This window comes from Odocoileus virginianus, chromosome 21 (assembly GCF_023699985.2).
Source record: "Odocoileus virginianus isolate 20LAN1187 ecotype Illinois chromosome 21, Ovbor_1.2, whole genome shotgun sequence".
NCBI lineage: Eukaryota > Metazoa > Chordata > Mammalia > Artiodactyla > Cervidae > Odocoileus > Odocoileus virginianus.
Genome location: NC_069694.1, coordinates 31,316,146 through 31,328,270, shown reverse-complemented (window position 1 = coordinate 31,328,270; position 12,125 = coordinate 31,316,146).

The following is a 12,125-nucleotide window of genomic DNA, read 5'->3' as shown; positions in this document are numbered from 1 at the left end:
TGAAATGGCCAGAGCGTGATTTAGCAGTCCATTTTCATGTCATTGATTTCTCACTGTGATTGAACTGAACTTGTTTGTTCATCAGAAATTACCTCTGGTACCTTTTTTTTGCTCCTTTTTCTTTCTTTTTTTTTTTCACTTCATCTAAATTATGTCATATTATTCTTTATTGTTATCAAGCAGCAGAATATGACATTCCAGAGAGGAGAAAGGATTTGGACACTCAAGATCTTTGTCAGCCATAGATGATCACACTACCAACAGTCAATAAGAGATCAGTGCTTTCTATTATTGTTTTAGTTTATTTGATTTTTTATTACAAATTTTATTTTTAACAGTGTAAGAAGTGAAAGTTAAAAATACCAGATATAGGTTGGGAAGCATTTTTCTTTCATTCTAAATTTGGTACCTGGTCAAACATATTCAATGATGATTGTTGTTTTCAAATTATATATTATTACTATGATAAAGAAATTTAGAAGGTATCTCCAGAACTGTTGATTATAATTCATAGTTGATATTATAATTGATATAATTATCCTTCAGAAATCCTTTTTGAGTGTATCTCAGTGATGTTATGCTCTGACTCACTTGAAACATACGTGACATTTTTAAGTTTGATCTTTCTTCACACTGTAAATTGTAAACTAATACAGAGACCAGATATCATGTGCTTTATGTAAACTCTTGCATAGAATATGTATAGCTAAATGCACTATCATTGGTCAACAAATATTAAAGAGATGGTAGCATATGATAGAGATTTGGTTTTTTCAAGTATTATATTTGTGATATTTTACATGATTCTGCAACACAGTGATTTTATTTTGTATCTTGTTTAGAGTCATCATGCATATTTAATAAAGATTTTCAAACCATCATTATAAAATCAAGTGATGATTTTATAATAATGTACCTTTAAAAATATTTGCTTTAAGAATCATATTCAGGATAAAATTCTCTGGCTGGAATAACTTCTCTGAGTGTAAATCTTTTTTTCTTATTATTCTTAATCTTTGTATTTACACTTTCGCTGAAAAACAACCCAAAACTCTTCTTCATTTTTCTACAGTTATTACATTATCCTTCCCCTGTTATCATTGCTTCAGGTCTTATATATTAAATTTCTTCTAGTGGTTTCTTAGTAGTACTTAGATGACTTCCAATCCATTTGATTATCTTGTGCTAATTCTTTTTTTATCAATTTGGTTAGCAGTATTGGAGTTCATTTGTACAGTCCACAATTTCTTACCATAGAGAATAATAACAGACAAATGATAAAAGCTTTTGAAAATCTCATCCTCACATGATGGTGGTGATAATATTTTAACAACTTTGAATTAGACTTGAAAAATCAGACTTTTTTTTCTTTTGGTATATCTTTATTATTTTTTTTTCTTGTGGGAAACTTATATCATCTAGTTTGGATGCTTTATATAATTATTTACTATGTTAACATATAACATATGTTATAAGATACAAAATATCACTACATAACAATATAATATGCTTATTTAGAGCATCAACTTTGGATCTAGACTACCAGGGCTTAAATGCTTCCTGGCTATGTGACTTTAGACAAAATACTTAACCTCCTTTGCTTCCTAATCTCTAAAATGGGCACATTCTATTGTTAATCAAATCAAATGAGGAAGGGCGGCCTATACTGAAGATGTTGGAGAAATAGATTTCACCTTCTCATGAGTAATGACATCACATTGCAAAGGAATCTTGATATTAGGGGCTATAATTCATTGGAGGACATTTCCAGAGGATAAACCACTTGTTGACAAATTAAACACAAAATCTGTGTTCTTACAGGGAAACTGATGTGGGTTAAAGGAGAGATTATCCTTAGATAATTGCATTGTTGTGTTGAGCACATTTAACATTTACTTTCCTGACAACTTTCAAGTATACGATATAGTATTGTTAACTAAAGTCATCATGCTGTACTATAGAGCCCCAGAACTCATAACTACAAGTTTTTGCACTTTGATCAACATCTTCCCCACTCCCCTTTCCCCCCAGTACTTGGAAACCCCAATCTACTCTTTGTTTCTGACTTCAGCTTTTTTCAGATTGCACATGAGGTCATCCAGTATTTGTCTTTCTCTGTCTGACCTATTTCACTAAGCATGATGCCTCAAGGTCAATCATGCTGTCACAAATGGCAGAATCCTTCTTTTCATGGGTAAGTAACATTCCATTTATTTCCTTCATTCATTCATGAATTGACACTTTGGTTATTTCCGTGTCTTGGCTATTGTGTATACTGCTGCAGTGAACATGGAGGGTGCAGGTATTTCTTTGGTGTCTTAGTTGCTCGGTAGTGTCCAACTCTCTGTGACCCCATGGACTGTAGCCAGCCAGGCTCCTCCATCCATGGAGTTCTCCAGGCAAGAACACTGGAGTTGGTTGCCATGCCCTACTCCAGGGGTTCTTCCGGACCCAGGGACTGAACCTGGGTCTCTCACATTGCAGGCAGATTCAGGGTCTCATTTATTTGCATTGGTATCTGCACATTTGATAGTAATGCTGAAGAAGCTGAAGTTGAATGGTTCTATGAAGACCTACAAGACCTTCTAGAACTAACACCCCCAAAAGATGTCCTTTTCATTATAGGGGACTGGAATGCAAAAGTAGGAAATCAAGAAACACCTGGACTAACAGGCAAATTTGGCCTTGGAGTGCAGAATGAGGCAGGGCAAAGGCTAATAGAGTTTTGCTAAGAGAATTCACTTGTCATAGCAAACACATTCTTTCAGCAACACAAGAGAAGACTCTACACATGAATATCACCAGATGGTCAATACTGAAATCAGAATGATCATATTCTTTGCAGCCAAAGATGGATAAGCTCTATACAGTCAGCAAACAAACAAACAAACAAACAAACAAAAAAAACAGGAGATGACTATGGCTCATATCATAATCTCCTTATTGCCAAATTCAGACTTAAAGAAAAGTAGGGAAAACCACTAGACTATTCAGGTATGACCTAAATCAAATCCCTTATGATGATACAGTGGAAGGAACTATGGGTGGAGGTTCATGAAATTGTACAGGAGACAGGGAGCAGACCATCCCCAAGAAAAAGAAATGCAAAAAAGCAAAATGGCTATCTGAAGAGGCCTTACAAATGGCTGTGAAAAGAAGAGAAGCAAAAAACAAGGGAGAAAAGGAAATATATACCCATTTGAATGCAGGGTTCCAAAGAAGAGTAAGGAGAGATAAAAAAAGGCCTTCATCAGTGATCCAAGCAAAGAAATAGAGGAAAACAACAGAATGGGAAAAAAAAACTAGAGATCTCTTCAAGAATATTAGAGATACCAAGGGAACATTTCATACAAAGATGGGCTCAATGAAGGAGAGAAGTGGTATGGAGCTAACAGAAGCAGAAGGTACTAAGAAGTGGCAAGAATACACAGAACTATACAAAAAGGATCTTCACGACCCAGATAACCCAATGGTGTGATCACTCACCTAGAGTCAGACATCCTGGAATGTGAAGTCAAGTGGGCTTTAGGAAGCATCACTGTGAACAAAGCTAGTGGAGGTGATGGAATTCCAGTTGAGCTATTTCAAATCCTGAAAGATGATGCTGTGAAAGTGATGCACTCTGTATGGTAGGAAATTTGGAAAACTTGGCAGTGGCCACAGGACTGGAAAAGGTCAGATTTCATTTCAATCCCAAAGAAAGACAATGCCAAAGAATGCTCAAACTATCACACAATTGCACTCATGTCACACACTAGTAAACTAATGCTCAAAATTCTCCAAGTCAGGCTTCAACAGTACCTGAACAATGAACTTCCAGATTTTCAAGCTGGATTTAGAAAAGGCAGAGGAACCAGAGATCAAATTGCCAACATCTGTTGGATCATTGAAAAAGCAAGGGAGTTCTAGAAAAACATCTGCTTTATTGACTATGCCAAAGACTTTGTGTGGATCACCACAAACTGAAAAATTCTGAAAGAGATGGAATACCAGACCACCTGACCAGCCCCATGAGAAATCTGTATGCAGGTCAGGAGGCAACAGTTAGAACTGGACATGGAACAACAGACTGTTTCCAAATAGGGAAAGGAGTATGTCAAGGCTGCATATTGTCACTCTGCTTATTTAACTTATATGCAGAGTACAGCATGTGAAATGCCAGGCTGGATGAAGCACAAGCTGGAATCAAGAATGCTGGAGGAAATATCAGTAACCTCAGATATGCAGATGATACTGCTCTTATGGCAGAAAGTGAAGAAGAACTAAAGAGCCTCTTGATGAAAGTGAAAGAGGAGAGTTAAAAAGTTCGCTTAAAGCTCAACATTCAGATCATGGCATCCGGTCCCATCACTTCATGGCAAATAGATGGGGAAACAGTGGAAACAGTGACAGACTTTATTTTTGGGGGCTCCAAAATCACTGCAGATTGTGACTGCAGCCATGAAATTAAAAGACTCTTACTTCTTGGAAAGAAAGTTATGATCACCCTAGACAGTATATTAAAAACCAAAGACATTGCCAACAAAGGTCTGTCTAGTCAAGGCTCTGGTTTTTCCAGTTGTCTAGTATGGATGTGAGAGTTGGACTGTGAAGAAAGCTGAGAGCTGAAGAATTGATGCCTTTGAACTCTTGAGAGTCCCTTGGACTTCCAGGAGTCCAACCAGTCCATCCTAAAGGAAATCAGTCCTGAATATTCATTGGAAGGACTGATGTTGAAGCTGAAACTCCAATACTTTGGCCACCTGATGTGAAGAGCTGACTCATTTGAAAAGACCCTGATGGTGAGAAAGATTGAAGGCAGGAGAAAGGGACAACAGAGGATGAGATGGTTGGATGGCATCACCGACTCAATGGACAGGAGTTTGAGTAAACTACAGGAGTTGGTGATGGACAGGGAGCCTCGTCCCCTGCATTACATGGGGTCGCAAGGAGTCGGACACACCTGAGTGACTGAATTGAACTGAACTGCACCATTGAGGAAGGAATCTCTTCTTCATCCTTTCACAGCAGCTGGGATGGCCTGCTGACTTGCTTGCCTGCTTTGGCAGGCTGTAGGGTTTGCTTCATAACTGCCTAGCATCTCTGGCCAGGCCTCCTAACCCTAAACAGGTGGGCTGGTTACTTGCTTCCTTTCCCAAGCAAGGCCCTAGAATGAGATCTGAGGCTGCCATGGCCTACCTGTTGGTAAGTAAAACTCAGAAGAACTGCTGACTAAGCTTGCTGGCCATATGGGGTCACCTGCTTGGCTCTGTAGATAAAGATAGCCACTGATCCTCTGCTCAGGTACTACTGCCAGCAGAAAAGAAGTTCGCCAAGATCTGCACGCATGTTGCTGTGAAACCTGTCACCCTTTTATGTCTCTAGCTGATTCTCAGGAGGCAATAACTAAGGCCTATTGAGAGCATCCTGTAATGCTGGAGAAGTTGATGTTTGCCTTGGGCTTTCCTTTTTCCACTGGAGAAACTATAGGTCCCTAGTGTATGCTGTACCAGCCTCGGGGAGGAGTGAGGCAGTCAAAAGGAATATTGCTCCTATCACCCTTATAATGTGGTTTTTCACCATTCTTGTCATCCAGGACATTACTTTAACCTCACTCCCAAGTGCTGGGATCTTCACAAAGGTGTCTCATCTGTGGATAGTTGCCAGTAACTCTTTCTATGAGGAAAATTTAAATCATGAACCATCTGTTTCTCCATGGCGCTCTGTCATTCTATCTTTATTTCTAATACAAATTTTGGGTGATTCTTATGCCTAGTAATATTAGAAAACCATTGGTTTGTTAGAGCTGGGGTTCCACACTGACTGTATTAAAGAAATGTATATGTTCTCCCATAACATTCAGAAGCCCCCATCTTTTTCTGTAGTATGAAAAAAAGATATAATAGTCCTAGTTAAATTTTATTTTACCATCATTTATATCATTGCAACCAAGATAATAAATCTTTTGTATTCCAACTCAAAAGACCAGGTACCTAGACTCCTACCTAGGTAGAGAATTTTTAAAGAGAATTCTAGAATTCTCTCATATGGTGACAAGAACATCTTTTGTGACCGAGAATACAGTTTCTAATCAGCAGGGGCCGGGGTACTCTTGGGATACAATATATTAAGTTCCAGAGGAATGTCCATAAGTAAAGGCAAAAGATTTGATGTGGAGATAAAATTTTACATACGTTTAGGTTATAGGTTAAATGTCACCAGGACTTATCACTAGGACTTAGGCATGTAGTTAAACTTCATTTTATTCACAGGCTATAAATGTCAAAGTCTTCCCAAGAAGATGTTTCAGACAAGGAGTTTAACTGAGTGCTTTCAATACTCTTTGAAGGGTGGGGGAAACAAATGTCAGAGAAAGCTCATAGTAATCTCAGGAAATTTTTAAGCTGCAGAAATTGCAGGAGACCAGTACTGCTAATTCCAGCAACCTGTAGTACCTAATTCATCAATTCATAGGTGAATATCTGGAAGACAAAGTGTAACCTTGCTTCCAGCCAAAGTCAGTGTGCTTGCTTATTATTGTTATCTTGGAATAAAAAGGAATTCTAGTTTTTCTCTACCTCTAAAATCTTTTGAACGTGACTTTCTTTGGCAGAATCTAAACTGGAACTCAGCTAGGGATTTAATCTTAAAAAGTAGTTTTCTATGCTTTTCTGAGATACAGGAGAGAGATTCGAGAGTCTGATATGTTGCTCAGTACATGTAGACATTATCTATGTAACCTAAGCTATAATCATATATGATATTCTTCCCTTTTCTGAGATTAAGAGAGACTGGGGAGCTCATTAGAATGTAGATTCCTAGTTTATCCCCAATCGAACCAAGCATCTATACTGTTAAGCACAAAATATATCCTTACTGATACTAGATTTTAAGAATCACTGCCCAAGGGCTTCCTTGGTGGCTCAGTAGGTAAAGGATCTGCCTGGAATGCAGGAGATCCAGGTTTGATCCCTGGATCAGGAAGATCCTCTGGAGAAGGGAATGGCAACCCACTCCAGTATTCTTGCCTGGAGAATTCCATGGACAGAGAAGCCTGGTGGGCCCCAGTCCATGGGATCACAAAGGGTTGGACATGACTGAGTGACTAACACAGGCATGCCCTAGGAGAACCAAGTTATTATCTGTTTCAATAAGCTATATGTCACACATTTTGAATGAAAAACTAAATGTGGAAGGGATTCTGGAAGCAAAAACCTATTCATGTATTTACCAACACATACACATTAATGTACACTTGCCTATTTAATATTATTACATTTAACAAAATTGCTACAGCTGATTTAGACACAGTATTATTGAGCTTAAAAATACATTTAAAAGTGTGAAAGTTAAAAGTTTTGGTATAAACTGAAAATAATTTTATAAGAATAATTTTTTAGATTAATCTTAAGTTATTCTCTTCATGGTTAAGGGAACAATTAAAGATGTTCCCACAGTAATTGTAATGATTCTAAATGTGAATGGCTATGCAATTTTAAAGAAACTTACTTTTTATTTCTAAGGTAGGTTAAATTACATTTTAACCATTTATATTATATAAATTCATCATATAGTTATCTTTATAAAATATATTTCTTGGTGGAAATAATGTCTAAAATGTGGAAGCAGGGTTCATTATTTTCAAAAGCCTCTTTCTCATCTAAAATTTGTTAATCTATGGTATTTTTGGTTCATTTAGGAAAAAGAACCTGATGATATTCAGTTAAATTTTTCTAATATTCAAGTTACTTTCAACCAAGTTAGATCTGGCCTGAAAGAACTATGTCTCCAAGGAAACTTTATTCTCTTTATAAATCTATAAATACTTTCAGGAGGTTGCCTCCCTTACTCTCAGAGTCTTCTCGTGACTTGATAGCAACTGGTGGAAAATTTAACAAAAACATCTTAAGTTCATTTCCTTTTAGTCCAAATTTTTCTGCACAGGATGAACATTTTATGAAGTTACTGTTCTCCTTTTAATCCCTTTCCACACCCCATCAACACCCTTTACCTGAGCATTTCTTACCCTGCCTGCACTAGCCTGGAATCAGGATTCTTCCTTGATCTGTTCAGTGTTCCAGCCTCCCTTGGGTCTGTGTCACCTTAGCTGACATACACTTGTTCTTCCACAGTTCTCCATACCTGCAAGCAGCAGGACAAACTTTCTCTCTTTCAGGTAGAGCATACCCCTAAAGATTGATAACCCGACAAAGCAATTACAGTAAAACTCTATTACAAAGCACTTCACTATTTCACAGATTCAATTATACCTTGGGTCAAACTATGACCACTGTGTACATTGTGCATTTCTCTTAATATAACAGAAGGAGCCTAGCAGGCGGGTGTTATCTTATCCTCTGACATCAGCATTATTACAGTGGTCTCTCTTATTGCATTGATTCATGCTCCTTGATAGAAAAAAAATTACTTTCTATGCAATTTTCAAGGACTAGCAGATAAACAATGTCAGGAAATAATATCAGGCATCGTTTTGTCTTGTAATATAACCTTATCCCATTACATATTGTCCCAGTTATATATATAGGTGGTGATTTACAGTCATAGGCCAAATATTTTAAAAATGATTTTCTATGAAAGATGTTCTAAGAAGATATGATATTTGACTTAAGTGAAAATATTTATTCACATGATGGATGATAGCAGATGCCTCTGATGCCTGCAGTCACATCCCTTCATCCCACAGTTCTGCACACTTAGACTCACCTTGTGCTAAGGCTTCCATTCCATGCTCTGATCTCGGGTCTTCAGGACAGACCCAATAGGCATGGTGCCAAAGCCCACACTACTTTTAGGAGCCCACAAAAATCTTTTCAATTTATTTTAAAATTAAAAGAAACAAACTTTAAGTCTATAAAAATATTTTAGTATATAATAGTAATATATTTTCTTTATACAAATGCAGTCATAAAATGAAAAGTTAAATCCTTTTTATGGTGAAAGGGGCTCACCACAGTCATAATGGGACCTTGCATGTCTTTCTACTTCTCCTATGGTTGTTGGCTTGGCCTTATATAAGTATAGGTAGGATGTACAGTGGAGTGAACATACCTGGGGCCAACAAGGTGGAAGGAAGAGTCAGGTAAACAATTTTGAGAGACCTTTTTATAATTTTCCTGGAACAATCAAGTCCCTTTTGTCCCTTTATCACATTTTCAGATACTCTATAAAGCACATTTGTATATACTTTTCTCCATGTTTTTCTTGCGGTCAGTTTCTTTCTTTTTAGGTATAGGGAACACAGATTAAGACTTAATTCTGTACTTCACCACCACTTTTCGTCTTTTAAAATTCTTGTTCCCAATTATATTTTCTTTTATACAAACAGATTTATCAAGATTTAATTCACAAAGCATACAATTCTCCATTGTGAAGTGGATCATTCGATGGTCTTCAATATATTTATAGGCTTATATAATCATCACCATTAACTAATTTTTAATATTTTTATCACCCCCAAAAGAAATCTCATACCCAATTGTGATCATTTCCTCTCTTCTTTCCCCCAGGTCCTGAATATCACTAAATCTGCTTCTTGTCTACATAGATTTGTATATTTTGGACACTTTGAAGTTATATAATGTGAAGTCTTTTGTGATTGGCTTCTTTCATTTAGCATAGTGTTTTTGAGGTATATTCATGTGGTAGCATGGATGATACTTTGTTCAATTTTATGGCTAAATAATGTTCAATTGTGTGAATACATTACTTTTGTTTATTCACTTATCAGTTGATAGACATTTGTATGGTTTCTGCTTTTTGGCTATCAAGTATAATGATGGTATTGGACATTTGTGTAAAAACTTCTGTGTAGACATGTATTTCAAGTCTCTTGGGCTTTTACCTAGCATTGATACTGCTGAGTGAAATTGTGACTCTGTATTTAGTGTTTTTAGGAACTCCCAAATTGCCTTCAAAAGTGCATCACATTTTTGCATTCCCACTGGCAGTTTCTGAGTATTCTAATTCATCACATCCTCACCAACACTATTGCTTGTTTTCTTTTTTTTTAATTTAGTCATTCTTATAAAGTGGCATCACATTATAGCTTTGATTAGCATTTTCTTTATGACTACTTATATCAAGCATGTTTTCATGTGCTCATGGACACTTGCATATTTTCTTTGGAGAAGTGTCTATGCCAATATTTTGCACATTTTTAATTGGGCTGCCTTTTCAAATGAGTTCTAAGAGTTCTTTATATGTTGTGCATACAGTATTATTGTCAGATAACTTATTGTAAATATTTTCTCCCATTCTGTATTATTTCATTTTCTTTGAATCAAATGTTTTTGGTATTAATAAAGTTTATTTTTTTCTTTAATTATATTTTTACCATAAATAGAAACCACTGCCTAACCCCAGGTCACAAATATTCATACCTATATTTTTCTTAGTTTTATATTTTAGGCTTTTATATGTGTGATTCATTTGGAATTAAATTTTGTACACGATGTGAAGCGTGGGTCCAATTTAATTCGGTCTTTGTGTGTGGATATCTAAGCGACCCAACACCTTTTGTTGAAACAGCTGTTAGTTTCCCACTAAATTTCATTGATAACTTGTTAAGAACCAGTTGGCCCTACTGTAGGAATTTATTTTTGTATTCTCAGTTTTATTTCATTGATCTGCATGTCTATCTACATTCCAGTACCTCATGTCTTGATTAATGGAGGTTTTTAATAATTTTTGAAATCAGGAAATGTGAATCCAACAACCTTACTCTCTTTTCCAAGACTGTTTGGATTATTTTGTGTCATTTGTATTTTCATGTGAATTTTAGGAGCAGCTTCTTGGTATCTACTAAAGAAAGGCAACTGAGCTAAAAGAGAAAAGTTGTGTTGAGTTTGCAGGTTAATTGGAGAGTATTTCCTCAATGGACAAATTTTCAGTCCAAGAATATGAGATGTTTTTCTATGTACTTAAGACCTCTTTCAGAGAAGACAATGGCTACCCGCTCCAGTACCCTTGCCTGGAAAATCCCATGGACAGAGGAGCCTGGTAGGCGGCAGTCCATGGGGTCGCTAAGAGTCGGACACGACTGAGTGACTTCACTGATTTTCACTTTCCTGCATTGGAAAAGGAAATGGCAACCCACTCCAGTGTTCTTGCCTGGAGAATCCCAGGGATGGGGGAGCCTGGTGGGCTGCCGTCTATGGGGTCGCACAGAGTCAGACACGACTGAAGCGACTTAGCAGCAGCAGCACAGGACCTCTTTAATTTCTTTTGACCATGTTTTATAGTTTTAAGTTTACAGGTTGTTGAATTTATTCCTATTTAGTTCTTGTTGATGCTATTATAAATTGAATTTTTGCTTTGATTTCATTTTCACGTTGTTCATTGCTAGGGAGGATCAAGCGGGAAGGGACATGTATATACCTATGGCTGATTCATGTTTAGGATTGACAGAAAGCCTCAAAATTCTGTAAAGCAGTTATCCTTCAATTAAAAAATAAATAAATTTTAAAAAGAAATACAATTGATTTTTGTTTATTGATTTTGTAACCAGAAACTTTGCTGAACTAATTTATTTGTCTGTAATTTTTCTCAATGGATTCATTATGATTTTTCTCTAAGAAAAACTAGCAGGCTTCCCAGGTGGCTCATTGGTAAAAAATTAGCCTGCCAATGCAGGAGATGCTGGTTCGATCCCTGGGCTGGGAAGATCCACCTGGAGGAGGAAATGACAATCCACTCCTGAAAAAATCTTGCCTGAAAAAATCCCATGGACAGAGGAGGCTGGCGGGCTACAGTCTGCAGTGTCACAAAGTGTCAGACATGACTGAGCGACTGAGGAGGCATGAATAGAATAAACTATGTCATTTATAAATAGAGGTGGTTTTCCTCATATTTTTCCAATCTTGGTACTTTCTTTTTAATGCCTAGCTTAGGACCCTCATTCCTATATTGAAATGAGTGGGGTGAGTGTATGTATTAGTCACTTAGTCATATCTGACTCTTTGTGACCCCGTGGACTGTAGCCTTCCAGGTCCCTCTGTCCATGGTATTCTCCAGGCAAGAATACTGGACTGGACTGCCATTCCCTTCTCCAGGGGTGAGTGTATGTATGCATGCTGCATGCTAAGTCACTTCAGTTGTGCCCGACTCTTTGCAACGCTATCGACTGT